Source organism: Leptonychotes weddellii, chromosome 2 (assembly GCF_054177405.1).
Source record: "Leptonychotes weddellii isolate Sample4059 chromosome 2, ASM5417740v2, whole genome shotgun sequence".
NCBI lineage: Eukaryota > Metazoa > Chordata > Mammalia > Carnivora > Phocidae > Leptonychotes > Leptonychotes weddellii.
In genome coordinates, this window is record NC_138370.1 from 75,034,242 (window position 1) to 75,055,518 (window position 21,277).

Below are 21,277 nucleotides of genomic sequence, written 5' to 3' on the forward strand. Positions count from 1 at the left end.
GTCTGTACTACAGTAGTATGATTCAGCCTTATTCTCATGTTCTCAGATTTTCTCAGTCATGTCTGGTCCATGAATAGTCATAAATTATTCTTGTGAAAGGAAGCAAAGTTAGGAACCTATGTTACCATCTTGGTGATGTCCCTTACTAGATGGCTTCTTCATATATTCATTTAAGAACCCAGCCTAATGGAGGCTCTACCATCTCCAACGGAGGCTGCATACATCACTTTGGAATTCAATATTCAGCATGATTTTGAGGAAAGATCAAGACTAGAGGATATTATAAGGGGTTTTTCTGGGACAAGGTTGCTTAGAGTTTGCTTAAGAACTTTGGCCCACATTCCATGGGTCAGACCCCACTCACAGGGACATAGGTGTTTAAAGATGACTGACTGCGAAATATATTGTATTGTCTACCTGAGCAATTGTTACCAGCATGAATTGAACACAATGAATAGGGAGCAAGTTGTGAGTAAACAACAAGCCATCTTTGCTATGGGAGATTTAGAAATATATCTTCTGTAACTGTGGACTGGACAACTTGAATAAGGGTTTATATAACTATATTAGAATATTCACTTATGTAGCGTGTTCAAATATATTATGCCCTATCTGAAGACAGTTTCTTGTACCTGAAGAGAATGATGTATTTACCTAAATGTATTTATCTAGAAAAAGGGTGCCAAGGAAAATTTTAGTATCTCTAGCAGTTTCTAATAAAGAACCTATACAGATCAGCAGAGTTAAGCATCTAGCCCTCATGATAGGCATATCTTTATAGGAAAATAAGATTATAAAGTGAGTCTTACCCAGATTGTATACTTGCATATTTAACATACAATCATCTAATAATGACACATGATTTCCCACATAATTTTTTTTATAGGGAAATGAGATACTGCTGGCTAACAAGTAGTTCTGTGTTTTGCCTGGCTGTTTTATTTTTATGTGTAAAATAATTCATTAAGATTTTTGTTAACCCATCAAACTCTTATGAAGTAAATTAGCATAGGTTTTAGGATTTTATAGCACTAATTTCCCCATCTGATTTCTAAATCAATTGGGAAATAAGATCAATAGAGTAAGAGAGATAGAAATCAAATATGACTGTTTCTCTAATTGATATAGTTAATATTGGCATATATCTGCAGCCAAGTAACATGCTTTATTTTGAAGAATTAAACAGCTTCATCTAGCCAATCAAAGCAATGCTGAAAGTATGAAGACCACCTTCTATAAACCCTTCCCTATATGGCTTATGGTACAAAGAAGCAAAACATAGCATTGGGCACATGCTGGCATCTCATTCTTAAAGAAAAAACTGGCAAGTCAGAGAAGTTATCCATTTGCCATAAGGCAGAGTGAGAAAGAGAGACAAAGAAATGCTAGGAAAATTAAGCTCGAAGAGCTCTCTCCCTGTCACAGGTAACTAATTTGCTTGGAGCAGACAACAGCAGTGTTTCCATACTCTAAATATGAATCAGTCTCCTACAGATAAATGGTAACTTGTGAGTGTACATTAAATTTTTTATTGTATTCTTAAAAATATAAATAGATGCTTTTTTTTTACATTGACATCTTTGTATATCTCCATAAGTTTAAATTGTACATCTGAATGAAAAATAGGAATCACCTTAAGATATATAAGAAACTGTCATATTAAGGACAATTTCAAAGTTTAATAAGTCCAACAAGGAATTTATGATACATTTAATGAGAGCACAATCAGATTTTAAAGATTTATTCCTGGGAGTTTACAACTGAAAGCTCTGATATGCCAAGGAAGCAAAACACTAAGCAAAGCTGAACAGTTAAAAGTTGGTTAATTGATACTGAGAGAACATTTTTGTACCTTTTGCCTCTTTCAAAAGATTCAAGAAAACCTATCATGAAGAAATAAAATGGACACTATTTGTGAAAATGATATTTTGAAGTTTTATATTTTCATTTTAACATGCTCTCCTTTTCTTATAAAAAACTAATAAAATAGCAAACGGTTGCTAGTTCATTTAATTGTGTAGTAATTCAATAAAAGGGTATAAATATATCTCATATAAGAAATGAATTTTTTCTTGCTTTAAAGACTTTGGAGATCTCTTCTGAAGACTTGTTATAATTTTGCAATATGTCATGTGAATCACCACGGCATTTAGAACTACTGTCATGTAAAATCCATTACAGTGAAAGTGACTTACACCTTTCTTCAATGGCCAGGTAATTGATGCTTCATGTGAAAGTATAAATGCAGATCAAGAAATTCACTGTGGATTTCATGGAAATATTAATTAAACTGTGACTTATATATACAATCAAGTGAGCTAGATTCAATTCATAAAGTGAAATTCAGAAGAGATATTCAATGATCAAAATGAGAAAAAAATAAAAAGATGATAAAGTAGTGGCCTGTTTATACTCCATTACCTTCTGAAACCTAATAAAAAAGTATGGATGAAGGAAGGATATTGTTTATGGATCATCTACTATGTCCTCAAATTTCTATTTTTATGCAAGAAAAGCATCATGGTTGGTCGATCATAATGAAAGGAGAGAATGTGAATGGCATCCAATTTTATAGCAGAGGACTGAATTGATTAAGCAGAGATCAACACTAACCATCAAACCAAATACCTAAGAGCTACAAGCTTCACTGAGAATGAGCATCTTCTGTCTGGGTGACCACTTGTTTTGAAGGGGGAATGCCAAAAGCTGATTTATCAGTGTGGGTTCCCCCCTTCAAGTTGTTATCTTAGATCAATACCCATCTGCTTGCCTTAATCATTGCTGAGCAAACAGCTGTACTAGATAAAATTTTCCTGTTCAAAAATGAATTGGAAGGAAAAAAGTTTCAACACTAAGCATATGCACAGAAAAAAAAAAAAGAAAGAAAAGAATAAAACAAATAGAGCAATGAAAACTACATTTGAACCAGAAAGCAATAAAATAAATTCTACTGGAAGCAGAGACAGGAATAATGACCAAAAACCAGAAGACTATGCAAAAGAAAATTGTTAAAACCAATCAAAAAACATGATTAATAAGATGATACACATGGGAAAACAAAGGAAATCAAAGAACAGTGTGGTTAGATTTATAGAAAAAAAGTAAATATAAGAAAAAAATATTAACTGAAATAGAAGATTTTCTAGATCAAAAATACAAAATAGGTTCCAGGAAAAGTTGGTATAAAATGATGAACAATGATGTATAATGTTAATAATAAACTTGAAGGATCAAGAATGAATCCTATGATATTCAGGTGGAAAAATCAAGTTACATAGAAGGATGAAGCATGAAAAACTGGCTTCATTATTCTCTTCAGCAAATTCAATGTCAGCCAACAGTTGAACAGTATATAGAGTTCCAGGAAGAAATACAACCTAAGAATTTTTTTTTAAAAAATTTTATTTATTTGAGAGAGAAAGAGAGACAAAAAGCACAGAGCGAGAGGGAAAGGAGCAGCAGACTCTCTGCTGAGCAGAGATCCTGACGTGGGACTCGATCCCAGGACCCCAAGATCATGATCTGAGCCAAAGGCAGATGCTTAACCCACTGAGCCACCCAGGCACCCCTATAACCTAAAATTTTATATCATTTTTATTTAATATATGAACAAAAGTCTTCCTTAACATGTGTACATTCAACATATGGAGCCATCTATAAACCTTCCTGACAAAGAAAAATTACTTGATAGAAATATATTATAAATATAGAACTCTGGGGATTACAGACATAGATATAACAATAGTTTAAACCTTGGTAATGGGAGAAAAAAAACCTTGAGAAATAAATGACAAAATGTTGGAGAGGCTATAATGTTCCTCATGTTCTTAAGTGTCGTTGGAGGGGATTATACATTTTTTAAAGTTGTAAATCAAGAAGTTTGCTCATATATCTGTATCTATATGTATGTATAGTGTCTATATAAGTTTATATATATAATGTTATATGGTACATAATAAAATAATTACTCAGAGGGTTCCATTTCAAGATGGTGGCATAGGAAGATCTTAACTTACATCCTCCTATGAATCCACCATATCTACAGCTACAGATGTAATAAATTTCTCTGAAAAAATAAATAAAAGAAAGAAAAAGAAATCTTTCTGAGCAACACTTACACATTAAGCAAAAACAAAAACAAAAAAACCTCACTGAAGCAGGTAGGAGAAGCTAACACACAATCTTGCTTTAAAGCCCACCCCTGGAGTTGTGACCCACAATGGGGAGGTAACTGAAAACCCAGGTTCTCCCTGAGGAGTGAAGGGTTTGAACCCCACATTGGTCACCAACTTTTAAGTTCTGTACCAGAGAGGTGGGCCCCCAAAACATCTAGCACTGAAAACCAACTTGGCTCATGTCCATGAAACCCACAAGGCTGTAGTGAACTGAGAAATGGCTCTTAAAGGCCTTGCACTCTTGGACTCACCCATACCAGGGACTAGTGCAGAGACAGCCAATTGAAAAGTACACAGACTTTTTATAGAAGAGATTTAGTTGCTTATCTTAAAGCATTGGCCTAAGGGGTAGGCAACGAATTTAACACATGTCTCAGAGCCACCTGGGGTACTTTGCAGGGATGGAAGCTAGCAGGTGCCATCTTTGTGCTCTCCTTCTGCTTTCCTCCAGCTCACTAACATCTCCTAGAAGTGAGCTTATACCCTGTTTGGTGCTTAATTTTTACAGCTGCCACCAGTGGATACCTCTAAATTTCCTGGCTCATGCTCATGGGTCCCATAGAACTGTAACCAACAGAGGAAGAGTTTTCAACTAGCTACTACCCCAAGGACACAGCAAGAGACAAAAGACCCAGGAGTCCAGTCTTTCTGTGAAAGAGGGCTATTAGCATATCTTCATAGAGGGCCAGAGGTGCAAACTTCTAATTAAATATTCCTGTTAGGGCCAACTGTAATACTCTCTACAGATCTTGGAGGAGATACACCATATTTGCACTCTCCCTCTACCATGCTCTAAAGAGCAAGTATGTCCCAGAAAGGAGCTTCTGTGTGTGTCCAGTGACTTGATTTTTGTGGCTGCTGCTCAGGGGACACCTCCTAATCATCTACCTCTGGTGGCCAGCAGGGCTTATATTCCTGGCTCCCATGGGACTGTAACAAATTGAGATAAAGTTCTTGGCCAGCTACCATCCTAGGGCACTGTGCAGACAGCAAACTGAAACACAGCCCCAGTCTTTCTATTCAAAGGGCCTATTTGCTTGTCCTAGAGCTTCAGCCTGAGGGACAGACATCTGGTTTGACACACGTGTGGAAACCTGTTAAGGTGCCGTCTAGGGACAAGTCAGTAGACACCATCTTCATGATCTCTTTCTACCTCACTCTAGGTTGGCATTCCACCAAGGAACTTGTACTTTTATCTGACAGCCCAATTTCTGTAACTACCACTCAGAGGACACCTTTAGATCACCTGATTCTGATGGCCTGTGGGACTTACCCTTGTGGCCCCACAGGACCATACATATTTATACACTGTAAAAACTGAATATCTGACTTCCAATCCACCTGAATCAAAGTGCTCACTCAGATCCTCTACTTTGTGACAATGGCATGTTTTGGCACACACTCATCTACTGGGAACCACTAAAAAAATTGACTATCGTCAATCACAACGTAATGAGAGACAGCCAAGAGCTAGGGCATGGTTGAATAATAAGTCTCATCTCATACACAAGGCTACTCCTTTGAGATGCAGAGAGGTAGCAGTATATAGGAACAAACACAGAGGTAAGCCAAATGAGAAAACAGAGGAATGCATTCTGAAAAAAATGAAGCAGAGACAAGTAATTTACCTTATAAAAGTTCAAAGTAATTATCATAAAGATGCTCTGTGAAATTAGAATGAATGAACACATGAGAACTTCAACAAAAAGATAGAAAATATAAGAAAGTACTATATAGATGTAACAGAGTGGAAGACTACAATAATTGAACTGAAAAATGCAATAGAGGGTTTCAAAAGCAGACTAGATGATGCAGAAGAATGGATCAGTGACCTGGAAGACAGGGCAGTGGAATTAATTCAAATAGGCAAAAAGAAAAGAAGTTTAAAAAGTGAAGATAGCTTAAGAAAATTATGGGACAACATCAAGTGGAATAACATTTGCATTTTAGGGGTCCCAGAAGGAGGATAGAGAAAAGAAGGGGCAGAAAACTTCTTTAACCTAGGGAAGGAAATAGACATCTAGACCAGGAAGCCTAGAGAGGCCCAAATAAGATGTACCTAAAGGGATCCAAATCCAGATGCATAATAATTAAAATGTCAAAAGTTAAAAAGTCTTAAAAGCAGCAAGAGAAAAAAAAATCGTTATATACAAGGAATCCCCATAAGACTATAAGTAGATTTTTTGTGTGGTTTTGTGTGTATGTATGTTTAATGTAGGAAATTTTCAGGCTAGAAGGGAATGGCAGGATGTAATCAAAGTGTTGAAAGAAAAGAAAACTTAATACCAGGAATACTTTATATGGCAAGGTTGCCATTCACAGTTGAAGGAGAGATGGAGCTTTCCAGACAAACAAAAGCTAAAGGAGTTCATCACCATTAAGCCAGTCTTACAAGAAATGTTAAAGGGATGTCTTTAAGCTGAAAAGAAAAGGTACTAACTAGTAATAGGAAAATATGTGAAAGTATAAATCTCAGTAGAAAATATAAATATACAGTAAAATTTAGAATAGTCTAATGTAAAGGTAGTGGATTAATCACTTGCAAAGAAAGAAAGAAGGCTAAAGACAAAAGTAAAAATACATAACTACATTAGTTAAGGAATATACAAGATAAAAAGATGTAAAATGTGACATCAAAAACATGAAACATAGGAGGGGAGTAAAGATGTAGAACTTAAGTTTGAATTCATTCTAAAGTTGTTACTAACATAAACTACTAAAAATATTTGTTATATGTAAGCCACACAGTAATTAGAGAGCAAAAACCTATAGTAGATTCACAAAAGATAAATTAAATGTTACTAAAGGAAATCATCAAATCATAAGGGAAGAGACCAAGAGAAGAAATGAACAGAGGAACTACAAAACATATAGAAATAAATTAACAAAAGGGCAATATGCACATACTTATTATTGATGACTGCAAGTGTAAATGAATTAAACTCACCAATCAAAAGAAAGAGTGGGGGAATGGATAAAAAAATAAGAGCCATCTGTATGTTCCTTACCAAAGACGCACTTCAGATTTAAGGATGCACAAGATGAAAGACAAGGGTTGGAAAAAGTTATTCCATGTAAGTGGTAATGAAAAGGAAGCTGGAATAGCTATGCTTATATCAGACAAAGTAGACTTCAAAACAAACACTGTAAGAAGAGACGAAGAAGAGCATTACATAACAGTGAAGGAGTCAATCCAATGAATGGATGTATCATTTGTAAATATTTATGCACCCAACATAGGAACACCTAAATATATACATAAAAATTAACGTACCTAAAGGGAGAAATAACAATACTAGTAGGGGACTTTTTTTTTTTTTCATCTTGAACATCTCCCAAATTTTATTTTTTTTTTTGTTTATGGAAAATGTAACATAAAACAATATTGAAAACCATTTTGAAATAAAAATCATTTGTAACAAATTATAGCACATTTGTTTTGCAAATCACCTTCTGGTCCTTGACCATGGATATATGTATTTCACAGTTTCAAACATAAACAGTGTATCTGTCATTTGGCATGTTGCTTTTTATTCCATAATCTTTTTTTAGTATTTTCGTTTTCTTTTTTTCATATATTTGCTTTCTGTCCGGGAATATTCTAGTTGTTAGAGATAAGTGGTGAACAAAGCATTCATGGTAAATTAAACAAATTAAGCACACTTTTATGTACACTGTACATATGTATACATATATTAGTAGGGGACTTAATATGGCACTTTTATCATGGATAGTTCATCCAGTCAGAAAATCAATATGAAACACTTGCCTTAAATGACAAATCAGACCAGATGGACTTAAAGTGTACATAGAACATTTCATCAAAAAGCTCCAAATATACATTCCTCTCAAGCATACACGGTTCATTCTCTATCTTAGAGAATGGCCACAAAACAAGTCTTAATAACTTTAAGAAAATTGAAATCATATAAAGCATTCTTTTCAACTACACCCACATGAAACTAGAATCAATCACAAAATGCGAACTGGAAAATTCACAAATATATGGAGATTAAAAATATTGTAGTAAACAACCAATGAGCAGAAATGAAATAGAGACAAAAAATAAAGACCAATGAAGCCAAGAGCTGATTTTTTGAAAATAAAAGAATTGATAAACTTTTAGCCAGATTCATCAAGAAAAAAAGATCCAAATAAATCAGAAATGAAAGAAAACAATCAATACCACAGAAATACAAAGTGTTATGATAATATTATCAAAAATTATATGCTAACAAATTGGACAATTTAGGTATAATGGTACATTTCTAGAAACACTGTCTTCCAAAACTGAATCATGAAAAAATAGAAATTTGAACAGACCAATTACTAGTAATGAAATTGATTAGGTAATCAAAAAATCTTACAGCAAAGGCCTAGGACCAGATAAAATCACAGAAAAATTCTACGAAATATTTGAAGAAGATGTACTACCTATTCTCCCCAAGCTATTCCCAAAAAGAGAAGAGGAAAGAAAGCTTCCAAATACATTCTATAAAACCAGCATTACCCTGATACCAAAACCAGACAAACATACTACAAAAAAATGGTGAATAATAAGAAGAAAACTATAGGCTAACATCCCTGATGAACATTAGTGCGAATATCCTTCACAAAATATTAGCAAACCATATTCAATCAAAAAGGGTCATTCTTTAAGGATTTAGTGTGAGACCTGAAACCATATAAATCCTAGAAAAGAACATAGGCGGTAATTTCTTTGACATTGCCCATAACATTTCTCTAGAGATGTCTCCTGAGGCAAGGGAAAAAAAAGCAAAGTTAAACTATTGGAACTACATCAAAATAAAGAGCTGCTGCACAGCAAAGGAAGCTATCAACAAAACTAAAAGACCTGGGAAAAGATACTTATAAATGACATATCTGATAAAGGGTTAGTATCAAAAATATATTAAGAACTTAATCCAATTAAAAATGGGCAGATGATATGAGTGGATATTTCTCCAAAGACTTCCAGATAGCCAACAGACACCTGAAAAGATGCTCAACATCACTCATCATCAGGGAAATCCAAATCAAAACTATAATGAGATATCACCTCATACCTGTCAGAATGGCTACAATCAAAAACACAAGGAACAAGTGTTGGCAAGGATATGGAGAAAAAGGAACACTCTTGCATTGTTGGTGGGAATGCAAACTGGCACAGCCATGGTGGAAAAGTGTGGCGTTTCCTCAAAAAAATTAAAAATAGAACTTCCATATGATCCAGTAATCATACTACTCGGTATTTAGCCAAAGAATATGAACACTAATTCAAATGGATACATGCATTTCTATGTTTTTTGCAGCATTATTTCTAATAGCCAAATAATGGAAACAACCCAAATGTCCAATGATAAATGAATGGATAAAAAAGATGGGTGTGTGTATCCATAACACACACACACACACACACACACACACCATGGAATATTATTCAGCCATAAAAAGAATGAAATCTTGCCATTTGCAACAACATGGATGGATCTAATGGTATAATGCTAAATGAAATAAGCCAGGGAAATACAAATACCATATGATTTCACTCATATGTTGAGTTTAAGAGCCAAATAAAGTAAAAAGAGGCAAATCAAGAAACCAGCTCTTGACTATAGAAAGCAAGCAAATGGCTACCAGAGGGAAGGTGGGTTGAGGTAATGGGTGTAATAGGTGAAGGGGATTAAAATTACACTTATCATTATACTGTACACCTGAAACTAATTTAACACCATATGTTAACTATACTGGAATTAAAATAATTTTTAAAAAGGGTCATTCACCACAATCAAGTGAGATTTATTCAGAGATGCAAAGATCCTTCAATTTCCTCAAATCAGTGAATGTGATACATCACATTATCAAAATGAAGGATGGAAATCATATGATCATTTCAATAGATGCAGAAAAAGTATTTGACAAAGCTCCACATACTTTTATGATAAAAACTCTCAACAAAGGGGGTTAGAGGAAACATACCTCAACATAACAAAGGCCATATGAAAAAATCACGGCTAAGAGCATACTCAAAGGTGAAAAACAGAGAACTATCCCCTTAAGATCAGGAACAAGAGAAGGATATTCACTCTCACTACTTTTATTTGACATAGTACTGGAAGTCCTTGCCAGAGCAATCAGACAACAAAAAGAAATAAAAGGCATGCAAATTGATAAGAAAGAAGTAAAATGGTCACTATTTACAGATGACATAATACTATGGTTTGGTAAACCCTAAAGACTCTACCAAAAAATAATTATTAGAATAAATGAATTCAGTAAAGTTGCAGGATACAAAATTAATACATAGCAATTGTTATTAGTGTATAGAAATACAACTAAAGTACCAGCAAGATAAATTAAAACAATTCCATTTACAATTGCACCAAAAATAATAAAATTCCTAAGGATAAACTTAACCAAGGAAATAAAAACAAATGGAAAGACATACCGTGCTCATGGATTAGAAGAAGAAATATTGTTAAAATGTCCATACTACCCAAAGTACTCTATAGATTTAATGCAATCCCTATCAAAATACCAATAGCATTTTTTCACAGAACTAGAATAAATAATCCTAAAATTTGTGTGGAACCATAAAAAGACCTCAATAGCCAAAACAATTTTGAAAAAGAACAGAGTAATCACAATTGCAGATTTCAAGATATACTACAAAGCTGTAGTAATCAAAACGGTATGGTTCTGGCACAAAAATAAACAAAATAGCCCAGATATAGACCCATGATTATATGGTCAATTAATCTACAACAAAAGAAGCAAGGATATAAAATGGGGGAAAAGACAATCTCTTCAATAAATGGTTCTGGGAAAATTGGACCATTTTCTTACACCATACACAAAAATAAAATGAATCAAAGTCCTAAATGTGAGACCTGACACCATAATACTCCCAGAAGAAAATATAGGCCATAATTTCGTTGATAATTCTTAGCAACATTTTTTCTAGCTATGTCTCCTCAGGCAAGAGAAATAAAAGCAAAATTAAACTATTGGGGATCATCAAATTAAAAAAGAACTTTGCACAGAATAGGAAACAATAAAAAATGAAAGGGAACCTACTGAATGATAGAAGTTACTTCCAAATGATATATTTAATAAGAGATTAATATCCAAAATATATAAAGAACTTATGCAACGCAATACTCCAAAAAAATAAATAAATAAAAAATGGGTGGAGGACCTGAATAGACATTTTTCCAAAGAAGACACACAGATGGCCAACAGACAAATGAAATGATGCTCGACATCACTAATCATCAGGGAATGCAAATCAAAACCTCAGTGAGGCATCAGATGGCACCTGTCAGAATAGCTAGACTCAAAAAGACAAAAAATAACAAGTTCTGGTAAGGATGTGGAGAAAAAGGAGCACTTCTGCACTATTGGTGGAATATTAACTGGTGCAGCTACTGTGGAAAACAGCATGGATGTTCCTAAAAATTAAAAATAAAAATACAGTAATTCTACTGGGTATTTATCAAAAAAAAAAAAAAGGAAACACTATTTTGAAAGGACATATGCAGCCCTGTTTTTTGCAGCATTATTTATAATAGCCAAGATATGGTAGCAACCTAAGTGTCGATTGATATGAAAAGATAAGGAAAAGGTCTTGCGTGCATGTGCTTGCACGTGCGCACGCGCGCACACACACACACACACACACGCATTGGAATACTACTCAGCTATAAAAAAGGGAATGAGATCTTGCCATTTGTGACAACATGGATGGACCTAGAGGACATTATGCTAAGTGAAATAAGTCAGACAGAGAAAGACAAATAACATATGGTTTCACTTATATGTGGAATCTCAAAACCAAAAGTGAATAAACATAAAAGCAGAAGCATACCCATAAGTACAGAACAAACTGGTGATTGCCAGAGGGGAGAGGTTGGGGGGGACAGTCAGAATATGTGACATGAAGTGGGAGGTACAGGCTTCTAGTTATAGAACAAATAAATCATTGGGATTAAAGGTACAACATAGGGAATATAGTCAATGATACTGTAATAACATTGTATGTGATAGATGTTAGCTACACTTTGAGCATAGCAGATTGTATAGATTTGTTGAATCACTGTACTGTATACCTGAAATTAATGTATCATTGTGTGTCAACTATACTTCAATATAAATAAAACACAGAACAAAACCATTTAGAAAGGAAAAGAGAGAGTACACAATGAATAAAATGACAGAATAAAAGCCAAAAATACATATAATAAATGTAAGTTGCATAAAATTACTTATTAAAACAAAAGTATTCCTATATTGAAAGAGAAAACTAATCCAAAATATATGCTCTTTTTTTAAATTTATTTTTATTTTTTATTTTTTAAAGATTTTATTTATTTATTTGAGAGAGAGAATGAGATAGAGCATGAGAAGGGGGAGGGTCAGAGGGAGAAGCAGACTCCCCACTGAGCAGGGAGCCCGATGCGGGACTCGATCCCAGGACTCCAGGATCATGACCTGAGCCGAAGGCAGTCGCTTAACCAACTGAGCCGCCCAGGCGCCCCCATATATGCTCTTGTATTAATGAAAAGCTAGGTCCATAACTCAGCTTTCCCATTTTTGAGCTATGTCTCCATAGGTAAGCGACCTTACTAATAAAAGTACCTATCCCACTGGATTGTTCTGGAGATGAAATTACTGATATTTGTATGGTACTTAGGACAATGACTATCTGTTATAGAGATATTGTTAAATAAAATAAACAAGTAAATTAATAGGATGATTTATAAATTAACTATGAGGCAATGCATATTCTAGAAAAGGATATCTACAATGACTGGAACAATGTTAAAGATACACAGTTAACAGATTACAGAATTGTATTATGTCCTTTGAAAGTCTCCAAGTACTAAAACAAAACAAAACCAAAAAACATTTTAACAATGGCACCCTCTGGGTTTTGAGATTGGCAAATTTGGAGTAATTCACCTGAAACAATTCTCTTGGTGTTACTTAAATTTTTCACAATGAGTAGGCATGGTTTTATACTAAATTTATGGAAGGAGGACACAGAATCATTTGAGGAAATGGTAATAAATGCACTTTTTTGTGTCATGTCTGCATGAACATCACCATGGCAAAATGACTTTGCTAAACTCCAACTTCCATTTTATTCTGCTTAGTTGCCTTGCCAACTAAGGAAATTTCAAAAGTTAGTGGATGCAGATTGGTTCATCAGCACAGAGGCTTTTCTCACTTTTTCCTTGCTCATCACTTCCCAATGTCTATCCCCCACTCAACTCCTTATACGTCATTTCTGACCATTAGCAATCTGCTCTATTTCTGTTTAGATTCTCTTCTATCTCATTTATGGAGGCAACAGATAATAAATATTGTGGGCTCTGGGAACAGACTGCTGGGTGTGAAACTTGGCTCCATCACTGACTTAATGAGTACCTAGATAAGTAGTTTTCCCTGTAAAACGTGAGGATAAAGGATGATACTTCCCTCAGATGGTGTTAAGAACATCGATATAGCCATGGTATATAGTCATGTCTTTCGGTCTTTCTTTCTTTCTTTCTTTCTTTCTTTTTCTTTCTTTCTTTCTTCCTTCTTTCCCCCAATATATTTTTCCTCCTTTTCCTCAGCAGTCAATGAGTTATAAAAGATGCAAGAGTTCATCTTGTAATAACCAGTAATATATTTCACTGTTTAATCAAATCTTACTGTAACTCTGAAAGAAATGAGAAATCTCTGTCTACATTCTTTGTTCCTCACTTGCAACATGTTACCTGTGAAATGCGGATTTACAGACTTTGCCTTGAAGTTATCTTTCTTAACACAATGCCTCTTCAACCTGTTCTAACTTAAATTACTTTATTAATTCTACATTCTTAAATCCCAGCCCTTTATGTGTACCATAGATTTATTTTTAAAGGATTAATCATTTCTTTCTCCTGCATATCACCCATAAGTTCTCTCAAGGTTCTAAAATTTCAGGAAATGCAAGTGAAACAGGAGCTAAATCTTAATTAATCCAGTTTAATGAGGTCAGACAAAAAATCTCTATTGGACTAATGGACAATAGCTTTCTCTGCAGGTAAACGACAAGAAAGAAGAAATCATCAGTTTTAGTGCTCATTTATCCAAAAATGTTTATGGAGAATCTTAATTATCAGTGACAGTTTGATGTCTGGCAAATTCTATAATCTTTTGTTTCTTTATAATTAAAAGAAATTGAGTAGTGATAATGCTATCAGTAAAATTTTAAAACAGACATAACTCACTGAATTTTATTATGATTAAACTAAATGATGCAATGAGAAATCACTCAACCTAATGTCTGGGTTATATCAAATGCCTAAGAATTATTTAGTTTTCTTCTCCCAGAGAATTGGCCCACACAACACATGCACATAAAACAGCCACACTCCCTACAAGGTACAAAGCCAGTAAATAACATAGCAGTCCCCAAACAAGATGATTCTAGCCAGAAATCATTTTGGGGAAATACAAAACTGCAATGCCTCTTTCCTTTCAGTTCTGAGAAATGTAGTTTGGATAGGGCCATCTCCCAAAGAGTGGCTTTTTTGGCCTTTGCTCTATCTTCCTGTTTGTCCAAACCCTATTTCCTGCCAATCCTATTTCAAGATTGACATGCTTCCAAGTGCTATCACTGCCAATTCTACATCTTACCTGCTACCATCACAGTCTTCTAAGGACAGTTTATGAGAGAGACAGATCTCACTGCCTTCTGTGGCAATAAGCCTGCCCCTGTGGTCACCTTGGCTTTCACTTTCTTTATGTTGGATCTGGCTCTACTTTTGGATTATCTGTCTTGGATTTGGATGTAGAGCTTCTGAGATTAATACCATAAGCCTTACCTCCTAAATTACCCAGAGTATTCTTTCCATTATATAAATGCTCATAGCATGAATGCCGTTTAACAGACATTTAAGAAGCAAAAACTAATGATCAAATACTATGCTAAGTATTAGGGATATAAAGATAACTAACCACACTGCCTATCTTTAAAAGCTTCAGCTAATAAAATAACTTTCAGTGATTTTTTTCCTAATTATTTTTGTTGTTATTCACACCCCTAAGAGAACAGAGATCCAGGGATCAGAAACTCCACATGTCATTCGGCCAAATTGCTGTACCAGATTTCTTAGCATAAGTGGTCAGGGGATATTGCTGGCAAAGAGGTTCAACAGAGTAGTAATAAAAACAACATCCAACATTTACTGAGAGCGTATTCTTACCCGAAGTGTTTTACATGTACTAACTCATTTATTCCACATAATCACAGCGTGATACCATTATTATCTCTGTTTTGCAGATGAAATGGAAGCAGAGAAAAATTAACCCAGGTCATATAGCTAGCAAATTGGAGCCATATTTTGAACTCGGCTCCCTAGTACTGGAAAAAATCACTCACACACACAAACTGACACACACATGATTACTAGTAATAGATATAAATATACATAGAGATGTTACTACACTAGTGGAATGCTAGAACATTACTATACTAGACTACTGCATTGCTACAATGGTATTCTAAGATTATTCAGGTACTACAAATTGAATCATATGCTACAGCCATTCCAATAAATATATATGGGTTTTAATTTCAATGAATCTTTACATTATATAGTGTAAACATTTCCTTGATACATAACTGAAAGACCAGTAGCATGCAAAAGCCAACACACAGCATGTATATACTACCTATCCACTAAATTATTTTCTTGGGCTTATACTTTTGGTGTCTCAACTTGAAGATTACTATTCATAGCCACTTATATTCCTTCACTTTAGACTTTCTCTAATCAAATATAAGAGTTCATGCAAGAATGTGAATTTCTTAAAATACTGGTATTTTAATGGTACTGCCCATTTATACACAATTTGCTTTCCATGAGCATGAATTTTATTGACGTAACCAATATTGTATTTTAGGTATATATATCTCACCTAGTAAACTGGGAAAGAAAGAATTTCATGAACTTCACAAGCTTTAGCACTGGAATGGGAACACTTTCAGAAGATGGTTATTTTTAGTGCAGAGATTATTTCTGCACCAGACATATACAAGTATAAAGAGCTTACTATAATTTGTGAAGTAGGTTTTATATTTCCTTATATGCTCTCATTTCTAGAAACTTACTATTACATTTAAATTGCTACAGAGTAGGGTTCCCATGTAGGGGCAGCAATGCTTTTAGCTATTGTAGATGTTCTCGTATCAATGCCAAGCTTCATAGGTTGCTACTTACAGAGTTTTTCAGGGTTCACCAAAGTAGTCCAAAATCTATGGCCTAACACATTCTGTATATTCGCCTTTTCAATATTGCACACTGATTTGAATTCTAGCTAAACTGAAAGTCCTGAATTCCAACTTTAGAAGAAATCAGAGCTATCTAAACTCTATTTTCTATACTCTTTAGAGAATGCATAGTGGCATTTTTTCCCCCTCTTTCTAAAAGGTATTTCTTCAACTTATTTCTTCCCCAGTATCTATTAATGAGCTTTCTATGCCCAGCTGATTTTGAACAAGTTAAAAGTCTTATTGGGTATAACAAATCTCATGTTCCTTGGACTTTTATCCCTCTAATTAGAAATGTGGCACTTCAAATGTGAAAAATACCCATGTGTAATCGAGAATTTATAAAGCTTTGGAAAATAAGACCCTTTAAATATAAAAACATCTTGAGCAAATTAAGCCTCACCTTCACCTATGTGTTGACTGCTGAGTAACAGTAAATGCTAGAGCAATAATTGCCAAACTTTAGGGTGTCTATAACAATCACTCAGGGGGCACCTAGGTAGCTCAATCAGTTAAGCCTCTGCCTTCCACTCAGGTCATGATCTCAGGGTTCTGGGATGAAGCCCACGTCAGGCTCCCTGCTCAGTGGGAAGTCTGCTGCTTCTGCTTCTTCCTTTCCCTCTGCCCCTCCCCACTGCTTGTACGCATGCTCTCTCTCTCTCTCTCAAATAAATAAAATATTAAAAAAATAATCACTCAGAATACACAAATTCTGAAGGTATCAGATGACTCTGACACAAGTGTTGAGACCCACATTGTAAGAAATGTTTACTAGAAGATTAGGATATCCTCAGAAAATTTTAACCATCTAAAAAATACAGAACATGCTAATGAAACCGAGAGAAAGAATAGACACTAATATCAATTTTTTTTTTGTCAAAATATGCAATGACCAGGAGCCTTTAAAGATGTAATACTGTAAGTTGTGGCCAATTGTGGAAATATGCTCTTTAAGTTCATACTTGACAGAAAAGATTGCATATGAGGTTTGATTCTTGGTCTTTAAAATTTTACATGCTGTCTTGATTTGTAAATATGTGATTAACTTTGCAATTTATTATTTAGGAACAAAACTGTCTTTTTTCTTTAGACTTACTCTGAATGCTGGACAATGTGGTTTTTAGTCCAGATGTTAGCTATAACTTGCTTACATGGAATTATCATACTGTATGTTGGCAGAAATGTAGGTGTTTTGCAGCTTGCAATAAATTGGCTCACTTTTTAAATAGGAAAAAATGATCAGTGGATGTGACATAATCTCAAGAAATCCATTCAGCAGTCAACTTTAGCTATAAGATTTGACGAGCTTGGACAATATTAAGTTTTAAATTATGCCTATAATATGCATATAATTTATATAGCCTTATCAGCACAACTTTAAAGACTGTAGCACAATGGCATCCTAACAGAGTGCATTAATCATTAGAATCTCAGGGAATGCAAAATGAAATCCAAAATGGATTTTTTGTTGTTACTTAACCTTAAACTTTATAGAATATTTTAATCTAATAGGTAAGGTATGTGAAAGTGATTTAAAGCATTTTTAAAAGTGCATCTTTTCAAAATATATAATAAACTCTTTAATATTTGATTTAATAAATGTTGGTATGGCTTAATTCCCCTTTAATAAGATAATGAGTCTTTTCTGAACATGCTTCCCTACATTCTCATAAAAAATGCTCTGGAAGCATCTGCTATAGACATGATATCCAAGAGACTGTCCTTTATGTAGAGTAATGAAAAGCCATCTGTCTCAGTTTTATAATCATTAGAATTGTACTACCTAAAAATGAAATTTAGGATTTTCCTGGAATTAGAAAGTACGTTTTTCCGACTAACTTTTTGAATATAAGATTGTCTATTCTAAATGGAAAGACAAAATTTTTGCAAAATAATTATCTTAATTTTCTCTTAGTTCTTAATATCTCCCTCATATTTTCTTGGTCAAAATAATGGAATAGTAACAAGGAAGGTGATACTATTGAAAAACAAATCCTGTTTTTATATAATAAGGTTAACAAAACTTATTGTATTTTGAAGCATCATTGCACTTGTCTTATTGCTGACTTATGTAGTCCCACATCAGCAGACACAAATGCGTGTTATAGAATATATTTACCTCTATAGGAGAAATAACAATGCATATAAAAGAGCTCCTATTTTGCAAAGCATATCTAGTAATCTAAAAAATGCCAAAGCAATGAGTCAAATAAGAATATACCTGGACAGTTGAGGTTAAAGATGCAGAACTCAAAGCTGTTGCAGTTTGAGTGGGAGACTGGGGGTTTGGGGGGGGGTAGGACTGGATAGTAGGACAACTTTTATTCCCTGGAAGGTAGGGAATCAATTACATAAAAACAACTAGCTATCAAAATTAGACTTGACAAACATACCTCAGCACTATGAATCCAAGAGAACAAATGGTATATAACAAACTATAGAGGTCAATTACACAGATATTATTTAAAGGTTAATCCAGAAGATGGAGAATAACTGTGAAGTCAGTATTGGGGAGGATGAAAACACAGAGGAGTAATTCAGTCTGGAGATTTGTCTATTGTCAGATGTCGGCAGGACACTCGGGGAAAAAGGTCTAGCCTTTCAAGGAAAGAGAATAATGGAGAAGTGTTCTTACTGACTACTGTAAGATTGGCCATTCTTTCGAAAACACATTTAAAATTAGGGTTTTTTTCCTCTTCATGTAGTTTGCCAGGTTCTCTCTTTATTGTTTTCAATTTGATTTGTTGAGTTCTTTATATAGTATTTCTATGTTCATTTATATGTGTGGTAAATACCTTCTCCCTGTGGATGGATTGATTTTTAACATGTTTATGCTGATTTGAGTGTCCAGATTTCAATTTTAAAGTAGTCAAATGTATTGTTTCCTTAATGATTTATGCTATTTTGATTCTTGCCTAAAGAGTCGTTCCTTGCCCTACTTTCAGAGAGATTTTCTCCTATATTTTCTACAGTTTTCATATTTTGCTACAAATATTTAGGTTAAATTTTACTGCAATTGTTTTTGTGCATGGATATCTCTATATAGTGAATAGATCCAATTTTATATTTTTAAACATTAATAATCAACTTTTCCAGAAGACTTACTGAATGTTTTTACATTTTCCACAGATTTAGAAACCACCTCTATCAAAAATTAAAATCTCGGGGCACCTAGGTGGCTCAGTCAGTTAAGCGGCTGCCTTCAGCTGGGGTCATGGTCCCAGGGTTCCGGAATTGAGCCCCACATAGGGCTCCCTGCTCGGCGGGGAAGTCTACCTACCCCTCTCCATCTGCCTCTCCCCATACTCATGCTCTCTCTCGCTCTCTCTCACTCTCAAATAAATACATAAAATTAAAAAAAAGTAAAATCTCACTATCGGGTTCCTTTTCTATTTCACTGATTCCTTGTGCCTGCACTGTCCTAATCCCTTAGCTTTTCATTCTTATTTCCCTTCTCTTTATCTTCCCTGTATAGGGTTTCACATTTTTTAATGAATTCTTATGAATTATTTTCATTTTTTTTGAAGATTTTATTTATTTATTTGGCAGAGAGAGAGACAGTGAGGACAGGAACACAAGCAGGGGCAGTGGGAGAGGGAGAAGCAGGCTTCCCGCTGAGCAGGGAGCCCAAAATGGGGCTCGATCTCAGGACCCTGGGATCATGACCTGAGCCTAAGGCAGACACTTAATGACTGAGCCACTCAGGGACCCCTCATATTTTAAATTATTACATAATACTATTTTACTGTTGATCCAAAGAGGGTACTATATTCACATAGCTTTTCTTATACTCTTAACCTTTTCTCTGGCTTAATTCCCTATTGGTTTTCTGTTTCCTAATTTGCATTTGTTAAATCTCTGGCTAATTCTGAATAGTCGCTAATCTCTCTGGAAATCACCTAACAAATGTTTATTATATTCTTTTTAACATTCTTTTTTCTTGGAAACATCCTTTTTGTATTCTCTCTTCTGCTATGCCTGGTATCTTTTTTTCCCTTTCTTTTTCTTTTTTCTGTTGCTGTAACTTCTTTATGGTTATTGATTTATTATGATTATTAATCTCTTCCTAACTCTCTTTTGGCAATTTTTATCTTTCTAGAAAATCATCTACTTCATATAAGCTTCTAAATTTATAAACATTAATTTGTCTATGGTATTCTCTTTAGGTTTATTTAAATCTCTATTTTATCTATATTAATACCAATTAAAAAATTGTTACTTTTTTTTCCTCAGTTTTGCTGTTGGTTGACTATTACTTTACTTTTTACGAGGTGTGAGCTTTTGATTTGGTAGATTCCTTTTATTTCTTTGTATCCCATTTCTTTTTTATGTTTCAGTTTTTATTACTTATATCAACTTTCTTTAGCTTCATGATATTTCCTTCTTACATTTGTATATGTACACAAATATTTTTTTTTTTTTTGACAGGAAGTAGGTTTTATTGGTGGGCATGAGTCGGGAGGGGGCAGTGCCGAGGTTCTCATGAGTGCAGAGCCCTCCATTTGTCCAAGGGGCCACGATTAGGGATGTATTTGACCCCACAGCCATCTGGGATAAGCCGCTTTTCAGCCACCATGTCTTCAAATTCATCCACATTAAACTTAGTAAAGCGCCACTTCTTGGAGATGTGGATCTTCTGGCGGCCAGGGAACTTGAACTTGGCCCTGCGTAGGGCCTCAATCACATGCTCCTTGTTCTGCAGCTTGGTACGGATGGACGTGATGACTTGGCCAATGTGGACCTTGGCTACTGTGCCCTGGGGCTTTCCAAAGGCACCCCGCATACCTGTCTGCAGCCT

At 34.6% G+C, this 21,277-nt stretch overlaps 1 long non-coding RNA gene across 1 annotated transcript in view; it reads right to left on the reverse strand.

Moving 5' to 3' along the window:
* Positions 1–21,277, reverse strand: part of LOC145720322 (uncharacterized) — a 217,015-nt gene that overhangs the window by 22,499 nt on the left and 173,239 nt on the right. The window lies entirely within an intron of this gene.